This window comes from Etheostoma spectabile, chromosome 5 (assembly GCF_008692095.1).
Source record: "Etheostoma spectabile isolate EspeVRDwgs_2016 chromosome 5, UIUC_Espe_1.0, whole genome shotgun sequence".
Lineage (NCBI taxonomy): Eukaryota > Metazoa > Chordata > Actinopteri > Perciformes > Percidae > Etheostoma > Etheostoma spectabile.
The window spans coordinates 30,238,240-30,258,003 of record NC_045737.1 but is presented as its reverse complement, the minus strand read 5'-3'; positions in this window follow the sequence as shown (position 1 = coordinate 30,258,003).

Here is a 19,764-nt window from a genome sequence, read left to right as displayed (position 1 = left end):
CAACTTATTCAGTGGATTTACCTTATCAACCACACTACGTTTATAGACTGACTTAACAGACACACTAATTCCATCCATCCATCCATCCATCCATCCATCTTCATCCCCGGGTCGCGGGGGCAGCAGCTCCAGCAGGGGACCCCAAACTTCCCTTTCCCGAGCCACATCAACCAGCTCCGACTGGGGGATCCCGAGGCGTTCCCAGGCCAGGTTGGAGATATAATCCATCCACCTAGTCCTGGGTTTTCCCGGAGGCCTCCTCCCAGGTGGACGTCCCTCCACCTAGTCCTTGGTCTTCCCCAAGGCCTCCTCCCAGCTGGACGTGCCTGGAACACCTCATAGGGGACGCCCAGGGGGCATCCATACCAGATGCCTAAACCACCTCAACTGGTCCATTCAATTTAATTGTATTAATAGTATCAAATCACAACAAGAGTTATCTCAAGACACTTTAGAGATAGAGAAATTCCAATAATTCCACCAATAGCAAGCATTTAGTGTGACAGTGGTGAGGAAAAACCTTTAGGCAGAAACCTTGAGTGGTAAGGAAAACCTCCTTTCAGGGTAAAACCTTGGACAGACCAAGGCTCTTGTTGGATGGTGTCTGACGGTGCCGGTTGGGGGCATGGTGAATAGTGGCAATTATGGAAACAGTAAAGATAAAGGTGTTGTACTATGACTAGAAATAGTAGTTGTCGTAGTTCACGGCGTAGCAGGGCACTGCAATCATGGTGGACGAAAAACCACATCGCAGCCATGCCTGGGGAAATTCTGGGATAACTCCTGCCTCGGATCCAGATAGTTTGGATTTTCAAGGTTATTTGGAAAACAAAACTACTAAATTAACCACCAAAGATGAGCATATAATCATTCTATATGAAAAGATATAGATTCCATTACTCCATCCTTAGCATCTCTATATTGTTTGATGTTCAAATATAAAATCCCATTCATTTGTATGAAATGAAAAGTAGCTGAGAAGTTAACAAGTGATCACCTTATGCTCATTGGAGAGTATGTTTATTGGCTCCCAACATATTTATACAGTACGCCATATTATTGGAAAAGGAGCTATTTTTACTGCACAGCTCTGTATAATGCATCCCTATGGAGTATAAAACATTAATTCCACCATGTGTATCCCAAAGCGTAGGATCACACTAATGGCCCTGGCAGATCAGTGTTACACACCTCCAACCTCCACTTAGGAGGATAAATCAGCCATCCCTTTCCTTTTAAAATAGACAGAAAATGTATTGTTCCATACACTCTGCCTCATAGCCCCAACAAATGAAGAAGACAGTATCAGCGTGAGTCCCGGGCCAGACTCACAACAACGTATTGATGTTCTCCCCCCTTCACCCTCTAAGTGAGTATAAGGTATCCACAAGCTCCAAGGTTGGCGCCAGCCTCTGTCTTCTATGCACCGCAAACCAGAATTAATTGCAAATCAATCGAACAAAGTACAACTGATCAGTAAACCAATTAGTAATTTTAGCTCTTTGTCCAGGTTTAGCTTTCCTCAGGCTTCCACTGCCATATGTTTTATACATATTTCTGCTTTCTCATACAAATGACTTTTACATTTTAAGGCAAATGAACTGGAATACATTCAACCCACAAACAAGGGTACACACAGACCTACAGACAGATAGAAACTTACTTGGAAAACCTTTTCATTTAGTCTTTTATTGTGTTCAAACTACTATTTAATTGAAACAAAAAGAATACTTACGGTTTCAGTTGAATCTATACCACTTTAATTAAGTAGCAGTGTTCTGTCCAAAAAAACTTTTTAATCTTACCCGGTACAGGACACCAGAAAATTGGGGAGCAAATCTGAGAAACTGTATTGCAGATGAGTCCTACATATTCCTGCTGCTGCACGATGTATATGTAAGTGTAGGTGGGCAAGAATGGATAGTTACGTATTGTAACCCCAGATTCGGTGAGTATAGGCATACCCTCTAAGAGCTGTTGCTACTGGGGTTAATCCCTCTTGAAGATTTCTTTTGTACCCTTGTGCCTTGCATGGGCCTGCCTTCCGTCCGCAGTTATGATATATTACAGCTGCAAAACCAGAGATCTGCTCCCAACATCAGCATTTTTCTTCAGCCAATGTTAGTGAAGCAGGTGGCCTGGATTTTAGAGGGCTATGCCTATGCTCGTACAATGTGGATACAATACGCAACTGGAAAGAATCGAAATTGAAGAGTATAGCAATTTGTTATTAGTTTCAACTTACAAGTGTATATTATAGGTAACATGCTTTTTCACACAGCACAGGATTTCAAGAGTGGGCACGTGCATGTCTGTGTAAAGAAGAGTCAAAAGTGCAGCTGCTGTCCGATATATGAGGGGGATGTATGGCGGGGTCAGCAAACAAAATGTGTATATGTATCACAGTACCAAAAACAAGACTCAAGACTCTCACCAATCTGCGTAATCAGCTAGGAGGTGGAGAATAACAGTAGGCTATCAACATTGAATGGGTCCTGTTAATTCGGGGGAGCCTGTCTGTGTGTGTGAGGGGAACGGGTGTCTCATTTGGGACAAAAACGGACTAACTGAGAGGAAGCGGCTTTATAGGAGGAAACTGTGTGGCCCTTAAAAGCGCTGTTAGGTTTCTAACTCTCAGCTGGAGTGAGACATGTGTTCCTGGCGCCCCGTCACTGACGCTGCTGTTTGCGAGTCAGCTCAGGGCTGGATTCAACCAGGCGGGTGCTGCCCGCAGGGCCTTATGGCCGCGTTGGTATGATGTTCAGTGGGGGATACCGCCACGGGGGAGGCGAGTGGCACAGTGAATTCCTCGAGCTGACATCTTGGTGCCGCTGAGGCACAGCTCTCCAGTTGTGACCCGTGCAGGCAGATGTTCCGCTGTGACATGTGCAGCCAGATGTCGACATAACTCCGGGGGACAGCCAAGTCTTAGCGGTCATGACGGAGACAGCAGAGCGATGTTGTTCTGCGCCGCGGTCACCTTGGCGGCACACAGGTGGGCGTGGTCAGTGAAGCAAGCATGGACCTGGTCCCTGGGAGATGGAGGTGTGGTCTTCAGTTGGCCTTCGGAAGCAGGATGGATTGTTGTTGTCTAATGCCTGAAAAAATGCCTTAGGATACACCTGAACAGACAGGACAACGGGGCAAAACAGAACAGTGTTGTCTATCATGACTGTCATTCACTTTGAATTATCCATAAATGCAAAGATACACTAGTCTAAAAACATAAAAAGGTCTCTGCACTGAGCTGTCACATACTGACAGACCGAACATGATATCCAGAAATGTGGGGATGTGATGTGTGTTTAGTATTTATTAATCCCTCTACCAAACTGCAAGTCAAATTGGTGCTGTTGAATCCGAGATGGCGCTGATAATGATGACAGAGGAATTACATGTCTGGCAGTCTTATCAGGCACCCAAGTATATCCCATGTCAGTTGTTTGTGCTGACACCAGGCACAGTCAGAACTCAAAGTATTTATGCTGTCATGTTTCAACAGAAAATCACCTCCAGAACCTGCCTCGCTCCCCTCCCCCCCCCTCCTCAGCATAATAATCCCTAATTTCAATGTGTGCAGCATTTTGGGTTTTTGTGGGCATTTACCCAGCAGAAGGGTGTAATATCAACACGGTGGGAGGATAGAAGAATACAAGAGCTATAACACATTCATCACCAGTAATTTCCACTTGACAGTTGATAAGTCATTTTCATGTCCATTTGGAGGTGGACCAGAGCTACGATTACAACAGCATATGAAAAGGACTGTGGTAATACCGGCTTTCCGCTCCTCATTCCACAAATCTATTTGATTCTCATTGACCACTGACTAAGTCATAAAAGCAGCCTACAGAAAAACAGCTCTTTGAATTATTTTATACAATCAAGCAGATTTCCATACTCTATGAGAATGGGTAAATGTTTTTTTATTCATATCTACTGATGTGATATTTTCTTTATTTTCAGTTGGATTTCCATTAGATCCTTTAAAGAGTCAACAGAAGAGACAATATTTTGTCTTTACTTGACTCAGTCTTTACAAGTATACAGCCCAAGTGGATTTAACTTAATAACAGTACATGTCCTTGTCCCAACTTGTTGAAATTAAGTTAAAGGTGATTCAAAAATTGTGAATCTGTACATGGTTGTAAAGGCTAAAACGGTTCCACATTAATGGTGTTCATTCTGATGAGTCTCTACTCTATATTGACGACAATTCATTTACAAGACTGCTCAGGTGTCGCCGGAAGATCCGCCGGACGTTGGCAATTTTCTGCCCGATGTCCATCACCTTCCTCTTTCTTTGTGTTGGCATTCTAAACTGTGGCAGATCTCTGCAGCGTTGGGAGATAGGTTAGCGAGACTACGGTAATGAGTCTCTATTCTGTCTGTCTTGCTAACCTAAATGGGAAGTTCACCTTGTGGTCTGTGGGGCTTGCTTGCTGGCCAGCCACTTCCAGGGCTGGGTTCATTGACTTTGGGCCTGACAAAAATCTATTCATTACGTTTGATTAACGCCAACAGACAGCGGCACATTGCAGCTCGTTAAAGATTACCGCATCACGCAGGAACGTCCGTTCATATGGGTTTATATATGCAGGTTCGAAATGAAACATTCCAGCAGTAACCTCTGTGGGGACCAGTCTAGACCACCATATATATATATATATATATATATATATATATATACAGTACATACATTTGTGATGGCACTCCTGATAGGTGCACATCATTTTAAATAAAAATAATAATTATGTGGTCTCTCAGTCAAGGTGTAGTTTTAACTTTGAACTAATGCAAGGTGGAAAGCAATTAATTGACATCAACTGTCAAACTATTGAATTTAAAATGTTTTGCTGGGCATACTGTACAACATGGAAGCACATTTCACCGACTTTGTATCTGTACATGAATGCAGCGTTCGTCTTGTTGAGGATCTGTTGAGACCCGTGTCAAACAGGTTCATGTTCAAAAGGTGAGGAAATGGGATGGCATATATATGGTTTTTCTTCCTAGTTTGCTCTAAAAGTATCTTAATTTAAAAATTGTAAAGCCATAGCGAAAACAAACAGGGTCAGGGCCACCGCATGACATCAATTAGGAGTCACTTTAATGTGTTTTAAGTTCATTTTAAAGCTTCCTAGGGTAAATGTTTGACTGACTAATACCTATGGCTATATTCATCACCTCTCTCTGTATGCTGCATTAGACCGTGTTAGGCTGTGTGTTAACACAGAATTTGAAAACAGTGCTGTCTTTAAGAGAGGTGTGACAAGAAAGGAAAGCAATTTAATGATTAACTAAAAGTAGCAGGATCTCTCTCTCTCTCTCTCTCTCTCTCTCTCTCTTTCTCTCACACACACACACACAAACCCTTTTTCATTTTTCTCAGCCTTTAAGAATAGAGAGAGACTTTACCTGAACAAACCTTTGCTTATCTTACAATGTATTATTAATACTCTACACAATTCTCACAGTGGTTATAATTGTGGTTTGATTCCCATTTAAGTGAGAGTTGAAATTCAAGGTGATTACAAATGCTTTAAACCAACATGAGAGGCCTTTATGTATCTTTGCTGGTTTCCAATGATAATATTCCAGTAAATGTATGCATGATAGCATGAGTTGAGATAAGAGTATTTGCACCCAGACAACCTGCAGTTTGCACAGGAAGAAAAAACTGGATTACTTGACAAACACATCTGAGACAAAGAACCCAGTCAAAACAAGAATTTCACTTGTTCCCAAGGTCTCTGAGTGTTTTGAGAGACATTATCATGGAATTTTTTTAGATTCATTATTATACTGTGTACAGTTTTGGCAAATGACGGGGATACACTTTGATTGGTGATGAATTACAGTCTCCAAGTCCTTACCACAGAGGAAGGATTTAGTTTAGCAATAGTTCTAAGATGGAAAAAGCCACATTTGACAACAGAACTCATTTGTTGGTGAAATATTAATGCTGGTTTAAAGATAAAACCTAGATTTCTGGCAAAAGGGCGCACACTTGAGGCTATTTCCCAAATTCTTTTGAAAGTTTGCCAATTGAATATTGTGAGCCAAACAACATGACTTCCGTCTTACTCTCATTAAGTTGGAGAAAGTTCTTAGCCATCCAGCACTGTCACATGTCTTTCAGGCAGTGAAAAAGGGACTTCAAAGAGTTGGTATGACCTGTTTTTAGAGGCAGGTACAGCTGTGTGTCATCAGCATAACAGTGATAAAATATGATATGTTTGTGAAGAATAGAGTCCAATGGGAGCATGTAAAAACAGAATGAAATTGGCCCTAAAATTGAACCTTGAGGTACACCGCATGTAATCACTCCCAAAGAGGAGATATTTCCAAAAACAGAAAAGGTTCTTATTTTTAAACAAGAATTGCACAGGGCCAAGTTGGCTCTGTGGTACAGCTGGTGCATATGTACTAAGAGGTTCATCCCTCGAAGCAGAGGTCCAGGGTTCAAATCCGCATGTGATAATTTCCTGCATGTTTTCCTGTCAAAAATGAAAGGTGGAAACACCCAATAAATAATCTTAAAAAATTAGAATTGAACCACTGTAGAGCAGCAGCCTGGATGCCTATCCAATGCTGAAGGCAATCCAGCAAAAAGTGCAGCACTAAGGTCCAGCAAGAGTAAAATAGCACAATTTCAACAAACAAACAACATTTTGCACTTTAGGAAGTGCTGTTTCTGGGCTATGGTGTACTCTGAAACCAGACTGAACATTGTCCAAGACATTATTTTCACTTTAAAACTAAGAGACCTAAGCAAGAACACCCTTCTCCAAAATCTTTGACTTAAACAATAATTTAGACCTGAAGCTTTAAAATCAGTAAGGTCAAGGTTGGGTTTTTTAATTAGAGGCTGAAACACAGCATGTTTAAAGCTAGATGGGACTACATGTGATACAATATCCATCAATGCTGACATGGCCACAGGCACAAAAAATTCAGAGAAGCAGGGCATAGGATTGATTTAGAAGGGTCATGATCAATATGTAAAATACAAGATCTGATAGTGTCAACTTGTTGATAAAAAGTTCACCATTTTTTTCTACGTGCATTTTTAGCTATGATATTAGAAACATGCTTTGCTTTAGAAGCTTTGATAAGGCATTGGTAAGATGTCTGGTGATCTCTCAGTATCTGATAGGACACTTGTATTTTTATCTTTTCTCCATATACTGCTTTTCTACACTTTTGTCTAAGGGCACGAGTCTCACTGTTAAACCAAGGTAGGGCTTTGACTTTGAGTCACTTCAGTTTATATGGGGCAACAATATCAAGAACATATGTGACATGTTATGTAAACCGATTGACTACTCCTGTAGACAGAGAGGCGGCGTTAATCTCTGTAGGGCTAGCAAAAGGACCAGCTATGAAAGCATCAGAATATTGCATAGCGGTGGATGAGTTCAGTGGTCGGATAAAGCAACCTGGCATGCAAGGTTTAGGTATTGGATTAGAAAGTGATACATTTAAAATCACAGGTTTATAGTCAGATATACTAGCAACATCCAGCTCAATATTTAAAACAGGAAAACCTAATGACAAAACAAGACCCTGTGAATGACCATGTTTGTGTGTGGCACCAGTTACAGACTGAGTCAGACTGAATGAGTCCACAACTAACTAAAGGCTTTGATGGACAACAGGCATGGATATTAAAATCACCAAGGATTAAAATAATATTCGAATTGGGCACAATCAAGAATAGAAACTCTGAAAATTCAATGATAAAGTCCTTATTGTACTTTTGAGGTCTATACACCAGTGCACAAATCAGTGGGCAGGACAAATCAACCTTAAATGCGTGCACCTCAAAGTTAGTGTACGTATCAACTGGCTATTGATGGCAATTATTTCAATTTTTGGAAATTGTCGCTAAACCCTCCCCCATGCCATTGGATCTGGGAGAAGTAAAAAAGTCACAATCACCAGGGGAGAAATCAGCGAAAGGACTTCGATCACCAAAATGCAGACAAGTTTGGGCAAAAAATAAAAAGTCTATATCACGTTATAGAAAGAAGTCATTTAAAATGAATGTTTTGTTCAAAAGCAATTGCACATTCAACAGTGCAAATTTGACAGGGATTGTCTCCTATTTCGATCATCTGAACAGTCAAGTTAATGGCTATTACCATAGTTGAGTCCTCGTCTTCTGTGGCCAGGGGAGTGATGATGTCCTCTGGTGTTTTTAATTCTTGTGGTAATGAAAATGGAAGTGGCGGTATAAAAATTGAAGTAGTAAAAAAGGAAGTATATCAAATTTTTGGGTTGCCAGGTTGTAGGAAATCTCTGGCTGGACACGTGCTTTGTCCTTTCAGCTGCATCTGCAGATAAAATAGTTAATCCACTTTTATACTATTTATTAACAACTGCAGGCTTGATGGATTATTGGCGAAAATCTTTATAATATTTTGCGAGACGACTTAATTTTTTTCTGTTAGCTTTTTAGAAAGCCATCCTTTTATCAATAACTTCATTAACATGTAAATACAGATGACGGTTACAATCTGACAACCGTTGAGTTATAGTATATAAGGTATAGAGTATGTAAGGTATTGGAAATTAATTTACAAAATAAAGCCATTAGTTACCTAAAACTAAATTTAGAGGGCCTTATATGAAAAAATTCTATAGTTTGGGACATTAACAGTTTTACATCCAAGTTACAAAATACAGCCAAGCTATAGTGAGCTTGAGAGCCTAATGATTATTTCATTTAGCGAGGGGAAAGAAAAAGAACTAAATCAAGGAAAAATGACTGACTGAGGCTGATACTATGATGTACCTTCTTAAGGCTCTAAGATCTTTTTAATGTATTCTCCTCTGTGTCCGGGGCCTGAAAGGGAAAGGGATAGAGGAGAGCTGAATGGATTCCATTAATTTAATTGAAGCAAGCCCTGACAAGAGATAAAACATCTTGGGCCCACATCTCTTCAGGGTTGGCGCTGGGCTTCATAGTAAACAAGCCGTGATTCGTAAACAAAGCCCGGAGAGCACCACTACGCTCTACAGAGACTTCAAGGCCATGGAATATGTCAGAGATGGGCTTGAATGGATACTGAAGTGCCCCCCACCCTCCGCCCCCACACACACACACCCTTCAACCCCACCCCCCTTGCACACATAGACATCTACACACACACACACACTTAAGTCTTAAGTATTCAAGCTGTATTCTGACCATTGTGCCTCAGCTTGTGGATATTTTGATGCTGGTAGCTCGCTATTTCAGTGGCAGGCATCCATTCCAACAAGGGCATTGAAATATGGATAGCATTGTTGAATTCTAGAGATAAGAAGAAACACTTCCACTTAGATGTGTCCCCATCGGCTTTACACACCTACACAATGATGCATTGTACAACCTTTTTTACGCAAGCTTCATGACAAATATGTGATCTAATTCCACAAACTTTAAGTTCATAAGAAATGGAAAGAAAAGCCATGGTACACGCTGTGTCTGAAAGTCTATACTGGTGAAATACGACACTAGGTGAAAACAGTATATCTGGTAATCCAGCCCACTGGTGTTGAAAGCTCTGTAAATGGTGGGTGTTGAATCCTGAGCATGTAAAGTGCATGTTGTTTGGCCACTCAAAAAGCAACTGGTATTTGGATATGTCACATTCTTTCCTGAATTGTTCCTCAGCAGGCACTGGCTTTTCACTCAGGTTGAATGAGCACAAAACCCAGCAGAATACATTACAGGAGGAATAGCTTTATGTCCACAACAGCAAGAATAAATGGCTGGGACAAGAATGCCATCTACCCCAAACTGGGTCTGTATGGCCTAAGAATGTGGCTTATGAACAGAATGATGTCCACATCTCTATAGAGCTCAACAGTGACTGCCCACTTTTTGAACGTCTCTGGTCCCTGAAGTGTTTTTTTCCCCTCTCTTGTGTTCCATTGACGTTTCAAAAACTGCGTAAAATAGGTTTTAAGCCTGGAACCAAGCCAAGCAGCTCTGAGTGGAATGGTGGCCATAACACATTTGATTCGGCACAACAAACATTTTCAAAAATGGCAAAGGTAGAAGACTGCGTAGAGAAACTATCAGAGACGTCAATGGTAGCAGCTCGCTCTAGCCGTTTGCGGGCTTGCGAGTGCAGTAAACATTTCCATGGTAACAGCAAGTTCCACCAATCAGAGACGATGCTGTTAGGATTGTGGATGTGTGTAGTAGCATATATATAGTATATCTCATAAGAGCACAAATAAAACAGGTTTTTCTTAAAACAAGGTTGTTTTCATAGAGACTTCTAGCTTCTACAGGAGCAGAAACGTTCATTACACAACCATGACTCATGACTGATGATCATCGGGGTTTAGGAGTGAGTGATGTCAAGAATTTGTTCTGTAAATATTGCTTATTTAACTGCATTTCTGGCGAGTAAAATCCATACCAAAATTACACCTAAAAACACAACCCAAGCTTTACACTCAAATACATCAAATACATACAGAGGGACCTACTCTCACTATCAGTGGTGTTAAATATAACTTGTAAGCAGCAACTGTATTTAAGTACAGTTTTGGAGTCCCCAGAGTCATTTCTCAGAGTTTTCTGCCCGTTAAAAGGAAGTTTTTCTCACCACTGCTGCACCAAATGCTTGCTCTTGGGGTTGAATTGTTGTTTTTTTGTAAATTAACTCTATCTGTAAAATTAGATAACTGAGATAATTTCTGTTAGAATTCGACAGTATGAATACAATTGAATTAAATGGCATTTTGAGGTACTTGTACCTGAGTATCTCCAGTTTCTGCTACTTTATACTTCTACTCCACTACATTCCGCTACATTGATTTTACATGCAAGTCATTTATCATGTCTGATCCTCCATCTGTTAAAAGCCCGTCCCAGGTTGACTCAGTTTTCACTCGTTCTCTTTCCTTTTCCCTTTTAGCTTTTAGTTCTTTCTTTAATATCATTCTTTCCATGTGATGGCCCTGGTCCAGTATCAGCCATAACTACAGCAGATAACTTCTAAAAATAATAATTAAAACACAATTAGGCCTATGTAAAGAAATCTCCTGTCACCTTTTACGTGACTGGACACAATAACAGGCTTTCCCGGTGTTGCACCAAAATCTGTGACCCTTCAGAATATGTGCTCTGTAGTGCCGCAACTCATTCTGTGACTTTGCGCCAAGTCCAGCCAATATTAACAGTGTATCATTGTAAGTCTTGGGAAAATGTATATATTGAAATCTACCAAAATAATTGCTATTAGGTACCATATTAAAATATGGGGGTGGATTGGTAGCGTGAGAGGTGCCAGTTCACCTCCTGGGCACTGCCAAGGTGCTCTTGAGCAAGGCACCAAACCCCCAACTGCTCGGGGTTCCTGTCCAGCAGTTGCAGCCCCCCCCCCCCCCCCCACACTCTGACATCTCTCTAGTAGTACATGTTGAGGTACTAAGCAGGTGTGTGTATTTCCAGCCTGTGTGTAGTGTGTTCTAACAAAAGAAAACATTTAAATTGTTCCTTGTGGGATTGATATAGTATAAAACTGTATTATTAATAAAGACAAAAAGGTCAGGAAAATGGAATGGGAGAGACTGATAATATTTTAAAATGGTGTACAGAGGTTTGAACCAACCATAAAAGTAATGTTGGTTTGTATCCTGGTGTGAATTTATGTAGTTTATTCTTCTTTGGAATAATAAGGTAGAAAAATATTTGCTATTTGTTTTGAATTATATAAATGTATAGCTATTAGGTATATGTATATATTTTTAGGTTTTATGTTTGTGTTTTTGCATTATTGTTTGTGTTGCCCATGTGCATTTGTGCACACCGTAACCTGAGCCCCAAACCGTGTGGAGGTTAGGGTTCGCATTGATGCTGACAAATGTACCCGCCTCCTGATCCACTTTACAGCCATGAATGCATTATTTTCATCTACTTGCCAGCACATTCTCAGAAATAATACAGATGGACCCGAAAAGGCCTGTGAAATCAGAGTATAATGACATTGTGCGATCATTTAGCCCTGCAGACGCTGCTCAGGAGCTCTAAAAGTAACTTAAGAATATTGTGGTGAATCAATAATGAAACTATCTAATCTGTTTTACCGTGCACCTATGCTTGTTTTTACGTCCGATAGATATCACGGTGGAACTGAGTTGAAAATCGGAGTCTTGCTCTGGAACAGCGATCCAGTAATAGAGCAGAAGATGCAACAGAATCCAGTAATATATTGTTAAGGTGGTAAAGCCTGAGTAGTTCAAATATCACTCTTAAGTGATCTGAGATGGTCTACGCCATCTCTCAAATGCACTTTATCTTATTCTGTGGTGCATCTTCTCTCTCACTATTACCTCATTAGATCCCAGATCTTTGTCATGCTAAGGCTGACCTTGCAACCATTTAGAGGGAAATACTTCCAAAAATCTTCACTGAACTTTTGTTTCATCGGGACCCAAACAGAAGGGCCGTCGTTAGATGTTATAGCTCTAGAGCAATGCCTCACATGCAGTAGCCTTATCAGCCTCACACTGGATAGTTTTTGCGATAATCTCCCTATTACAAACAGTGGAAATCCTTATCGGCACAATTTCTTTAAACGCTGGAGTGATTACAATGTTTGCAAAGCCGCGTGTACAATGTATCCAAAAGATAACGTATCCACACCTGTCAAAAGCACAAACATACTCATAAAGAATTCAAGATTATGCTTGTTTAATGCGGCGTTTTTAAACATTTTTTTTATCACCTCTGACGTCTAAAATCATCTGAGAACGCCAGCCTTCTCTGTGCCTTTTGATTGTGTGTTTTCCCACATCAAAGATAAACTTCTTTCCCTTGGCCCTTGAATACACAGCAGTGTAACATTAATATGTATTTACCTGTTTGGAGTTATTTAAGCATGCAGGTTATGGCAGGTCGCTGATCAGTGTTTGATTTCATTCATGGTTCCAGTTCACATATTGCAGGCAGACTGCCTGTGTGTGTGTGTGTGTGTGTGTGTGTGTGTGTGTGTGTGTGTGTGTGTGTGTGTGTGTGTCTTTTTCATATAATTTAGTTTTTCTCTGTCCAACCCTGCGAAATTAGGTTATTGTCATTGTAATATTCGCGAAAACGTGTATATTTATATACATTCTAGTGGTATTGTGTAGCTACAGCTACATCAAATACATTTGATCACACTTAAGATGTAGGAAGACGTCTTTACTCTTATAGCAGAATTGCTAAAATTATGAAAGGTTTCATGCATCTACACCCCAATTTGTAACAGATATATGCCAGTACCTCCCTTTGAAATACTTTTCCCAGGCTTTGCAAGGCATGTTGCTTTGTTTTTCAAACTTTCCAACGCTTTACTACATGACTCATGTACAGCGTGTTTTTATCTCCGTCTGCTTGATCCTTCTATCAGGGCAAATCAAATTACAACGCTATGTCTTTACAAATGTTGAAAGTCTGCGATGACTATCTGACAGGAGGACACTGTCACAGATTCAGATCTGCAGCTTGGTCATGTTGCTCCCTGTCTTCAGAGATCACTGCTCATCTTTCAAAGCAGACCTGATGCTGGTGTTTCACCTGTTGGCTGTCTAATCAGATCCAGGCCCACACCTCGGGCCCGCTTTATCTGCTCCTGTATCATCTGATAACCCCTTCCTCAATCAGCCTCCATAACTGGATGAAAAGGAGAAACAGATCAGTAACACTTGAATGCTTGCATGACCTTTATTTCTTGCTCAACATCTGTGTGCAGGGTGCAGCGGGGAGAAGGAAACACCAGCACTTGTGCTGATTGAGCTGAGATTGGATTCACAGCAAGAACAAAGAGTAGAAGGAGAGACAGGGAGACTGAGACCAGTGTGTGTGTGTGTGTGGTGGGTGTGTGGGTTTGTGTGTGTGTGTGTGTGTGTCTGAATGTATGTTGAGTTCTAATGTGCATGTACAGTACCAGTCAACGGTTTGGACACACTTTCACATTCACTTAAATGACAATGTGTCTCCAAACTTTTGACAGGTTCCCTATTTGTGAATGGTGTTATATCCTTCACTCTATTATGTTACTGGACATAAAAATGATAACCTGGACTGTGACAGAATATTAAGCGTTTATTAGCCCAACGGAAGCTAAAGTTACTTCCAATCCATCAGGTGTATCTCAACTATGGATCTAATAGTGGCCCAAAATACACAACAAATAGCATGCACAGTGTAATCCAATCTACTTGTAAATATACTCATGTAGATGGAAAGAAAAAAGTCCACAGTGAGGGACCTTTGATGCACAAAAGCTGTGTAGGTTCAAGATAAGAAATCATGGCATGTTCATACAGGAAATATGTGTTAATTCATTTATTATTATTATTTATTGTAATTGTGCACGGCAAAGACTGTGGCAGCTGCTGCCTTACACTCCATGGATGTATCTGTTGTTGTAAGAAGGACCCAATCTGAGTCTGGTTTAATAGGTTAATTTCAATGTTACTGTAGATGGAGATTTGTTGGAGAGCGGGGGTGACGGGAGTCAGTAGAGGGAGGGGGGAAAACAGTGGTAGCCGAGGAGAGATCATCGACAGGCAGACTGTCTGATGAGCAGCACAGGGAACAAACAGTGATACTAAAGGGGCCCTGCCACACAGATTTCATGACTTTGTGGTAAGTTCTACCATGGACAACTTTAGTTACAGCAGTCTTTAAATATATACATTATCCTTTTCTGACCATCTCATTGGTGGTGTGCCGCAAGGCTCAGTTTTAGGTCCACTACTGTTTAAGTCTTGTGAATTTTTTTTTTTTTTTTTACCACATACAGTATATAATATTAATTTCAGTTATATGCTGAAGACACCCAGCTGTACCTGTACAACCTTGTAAGTCATTTATTAACTGTCTATCTAGATGTAGGCTACAGCAATTTCCTGCAGCTAAAGGACAAGTATTCTTTGACTATTTTATCCAGTCTGCCCCACTCTGTCCAGGTGATCCGTAATGGCCTTGGCTGTCTGGAAATCAATGCTAAACCATGGCTTGAAACCTGGGAGTCCTATTTGACTCTGATCTCTATTTTTATGCCCAAGTCAAGAAGAAGAGGTCCTGCTTTCTCCACAAATTAGGCTTTTCAAATTCTCTGCTGACTTGGAGAATAGTATATCAGATGTTTTTCATTCCATTTGGAGGCTGACTATCATTCTGTTTATTCCAAAGTAGAGCCCATAGTGTCAACTTTCAAGTGTCATTTTTTGTCCTTCACCATTTACAGCCTGCTATTAGCCTCTGTATCTTCTGCGGTGATTTTTGTATTTTATTTTATGTTTTTTAATTTCTTAAAACGACAAACACCATGCCTTTTCTGCAGAACAAAGGCAAGTTGGAAAAAGCTGCAGTCTTATTGAAAAGCAATGGAAAAAGCCAAAGACTTATGTCAGCTCTCTCCAACTTATTTAATCACCAGGAGTGCTGGGGGAAGACCATCTTTGAATATACCACCTCACCGATCAATAAAGTCCTTGAACTTGCATAAGTCACTGCTGGCCACTCTCAATATTACTGATAACTGCCCCCAACACACACACACACACACACACACACAACACACACACACACACACACACACCACACACACACACACACACACCACACACACACACACGGTCCCTGTCTGGCCCCCTCACCTGAGTGATTTCCCCATTGATGAATAGATACTTTTGACCCTGGCTTTCAGGGTAAACACAAGTTAAAGGAATATTTCAGAATAAAAATGGACTCAGCTGCATCTGAAATGCCCTCTGCTGACCTCAGCCAATGTCACAGACCGCTCTTGCAGGTTGCCAATATAAATAGGACCACCTATGAAAGAGCTACAGAGCTGTGACATTGTACTGAAGAAGGGGAGGTGCTCTTCCATTAGTCTGACCAAGCTCAAATGACTTGGCCTCCATATGAAGGGTTGCAGACAAAGCAGAGTTTAGGATTGTGTACAGTGTGCAGTGCCCTTAGTGTCTCTGCCACCTGTCCCAGATGTGCATCCTAAAACAAACCAAGGGATTACTTTCATTGATTGAATGCAGATTGAACGAGTTCCCTGGCAAAAAAAATGCTGTGTGCTGTCAGAGGTGGCTCACCCTCATCATTGGTTAACACAGGCTGACAGATTCAATCTGTTTCAGCCTGCCACCGGGGTTATGCCGAATGTGTCACTCAAACAAAAGCCAAGTGTGGACCTGCTTTCAACCAAACCTCAAAGACACATGCTCACTCTTTCTCTCTCCCATACACACGCATGCACCCATGCATATACTCAAGCCTGCTCAGCAGTATCAAAGTTCAGAGGTCATCTGGCGGTAGTTGCCATGCCCTGAACCCCTCTGTCTAATGAGGTGGTCTGTGTTTGTCAAGCAGTCACATGCAATCCTGCATTAGCTGTTCTATTGGAAATAACACGTAATGTAAGTTTGGTGTAATTATTAACTCCTAAAAATGACAAACTGTATTTGCAATATATGCCACGCCTCTGAAATATCTCAAAGAGACATTTATATTGAAACTATGGGCAACACATGTGGTAGGTGATACTTAGCAAGAAATGTCTTTGAAATTACTTCCAAATTTACCCAGTATTTACATTAATTGAAAATTACCCCAATATTATTTAAAAGTTATATCAGGCTTTTTCCCATAAGCAGGCACAACATAGCTGGTATGTGAAATTATACATTTACAGGAAAACAATACAAAGTTAATTGATAGGCATGATTACAAACACATGTATGTATAATAAGAATAGGATACGGTGCTGCCGCTCAATATTTCCAGTGGTATTGCCAGGGAAAAATTCCCAAAGGTTGCTTCCTATGGTTTCCCCAAAGGTCACCATTGTAAAACAGACATCTGTAAAAGTGTTGACAGGACGCCTCAAAGTGCAAACATGGTTGATTATGACTCGTTATTTGTAATCCATGGACTTTTTTATGTTTTAAAAATACGCCTTCAGCTGAGAAAATTTAAAAACCTGTGACGTGACCATAATGTAAAGTCTGTTTTTGTCTGTCTGAAACACGACTGCTCATGTTCAATGGGTCGCATATCATGGAAGTAAACCCAGAAGCTTAGAAAAGATCAAGAGGGAGAGTGTATGTATAAAAAAAAGGGCATAGTGAGTCTTACCAGAGTCCCCCTTAACACACAACACACACACAATTCATAAATATGTACATCCTGATCGACACAGCCACCATCCCAGCGGTCAAACTGCAGAATTAACGCTATCAAAAGTTATTGCCAGTTTACTAGAGCCATGAAACCAAGGGCCTAAGAATCTTCATTACTACGTTCTAGTGCATTCAGTCTACTAATACCTCTTTCACACCACTGACCAGGGTTGGGCTAGGGTTGTCTGACCAGTGTTCAACCCTTCTTATGGAAATTCAAACCAAGCCAGTCCCTGATCATGACATCAGAGATCACCTGGGTCAACCTGGGAACAATGCATAACAATTACCTTAAGTGCTAGAAATGGGCGGAGCTTTTCAAGTCATATTCAGTGAACAGGACATCTAACATCACATAGTCCACAGTCCATCTGTAAACCAGCAGAACTAATATGTTTTGTAGCTACCTGAAGTTGTCATTTTACAGTAGGGAGAGAGACTTTGACTTTGATTTCTCCTCTGCATCTTTATTAGAGCAGCTGGACAAGGAAGAAGGTTATTTAGTGTTGAGTGAGTCTGCTCCTGTCCTGGTTATGTACACAAATAATATAATAAGTGTTTTTTCAAAACCGCGTTGTCACAATCATGGTTATGTATGTACCAAGCTCAGGATGTGTCTGCTTTTGTGACCTGATATATGATGACGGTGGCTGTGCAGCGTGGGCCTTGAGACACTGTTTGGACCACATCAACCATTTAACCCATTTAATTAAAGCCCCAAACCCAGATCCATCTCACTGCAGACTGATAGGTTTGCATATGTTGTCATTACCTTATCAGAGTGATAAAGAAATCAATAAAGAAAATCAATAGGATATGTTTTATCTTTTTCTTTTGTTCACATGTAGGGGCTACGTAGGGGGGACAACTTTGAGCTCCTACAGCAGTAGTATATCACAGCCTCCATAAACCATTGATTTTATGATAAAATCTTTCAGACAATCAATAGTAATCAAGGTTATAGATCAAGAGAGTGTGGCATGTTAAAGTAGAGGAAGAGCCGGAGAGGATCTTTTGTCTGTGTGAGCCATGCATGATGTTATTCTTTGTAAGAGCATATCAATCATATTCTAGTCCATAGACTAGAGGGGCAGATTGAAATGAATTGAATGGAACAGGCTAGGATTAATGGCAAATTATTAGAAATTGTAAGTGGTACTTTTTAACATCCAAAAGCCAGTTATCAGAAACTTCTAATGGATGTATTCCCATTATTTTTAGTAAAACGGCTCTATGAGTTCACAGATGACAAGTCTGCCCTACTGGCCCACTTGTCAACTGAGTCAACTACTTGAATAAACTTCCCACCTTGGACACTAACACAGTGGATAACCAAAGAATGAGGCGGCTAGGTGGCTCCTGCCAACACAACACTGCCCTCACTATTCTTGTCTTTGAAAGGAAACATCTATCAGCGGGCCGTGGTTCCCTTGTCAATTGCAGGCTGAGCACTCGATAAAGACAACAATTGGGAAAGACGAGTATGCTGTTTATATCCTGACCAGCGCTCGCCCTCCGGTCACGAGTCCCCACAGCCGCGATGACGGAGGAGGATGGAGTCTGGGCCGCAGGAAGTTGGAGGACAACAGTTGTGGCTCGACTGTTTGCAGGCCCCTGCTGAAACAGTCCATCCCCTCCCGTGTCTTTTCTGTGGTCGGAGAGGAAACCTGACACCGCTCAATGTTTGGACAGTCCCTGACAACCTGGATGTGGAGTCTGATAAGAGCCAGAGAGGAGTCTTGGTGTCAAGATTGTGAGAAACCTCCGGCTAGGATAATTAATCTTGATATTACGCTGTGGTAATCGTGTTCTCTATCCGTCAAATATATGTCTTCTAGGTAGGCCTAAAGGAAACCTTTGTCAACATGTGTTTCAATTCAATTTAATTTATAGTATCAATTCATAACAAGAGTTATCTTGAGACACTTTACAGATAGAGTAGGTCTAGACCACATCATTTACAAGGACCCAACAGTTCTAGTAGTTCCAACCAGAGCAAGCAACAGTGCGACAGTGATGAGGAAAAACTCCTTTTAGGAAGAAATCTGGGAAAGACCCAGGTTCTTGGTGGGCGGTGTCTGAGGGGACGGTTGGGGTTGAAATGAAGAGTGGCAATAACAGTCACTGTTAAAGATAATGGAACAGTGACAAAAAAAACAACTCACTTTGATTTCATTGCGGCAAAATAGGATTGTCAAGCAGACAAACTGTCGTTGACTAAACCAAGTGGACTGAAAAAGCAATTGATTTTATTATTCTAGTTGTCCAATGTGTAATGTACATAATAGCGGACGCTTTTCCTCCACCCCTAGTAGTTAAGTATCAAAATTGCTTTTTTCCCTACTTTATGCAAATAATTATTTTCATCCTGCACTCGGAGGCATAAATAAATGTATCCAATCCAATGGGATCTGAGACAATCTGGTTTATCTCACCCATCACATGAACCCATGCTTTGCCTTGTTAGTTTGGCTATAGGGCAAAAACACCAGACTTTAAGATTTGGTCATTTAGTAGATTTAGGACAACTTTCTTAAACATCTTAACCCTTGTGTTGTCTTCCCTTTAACCATG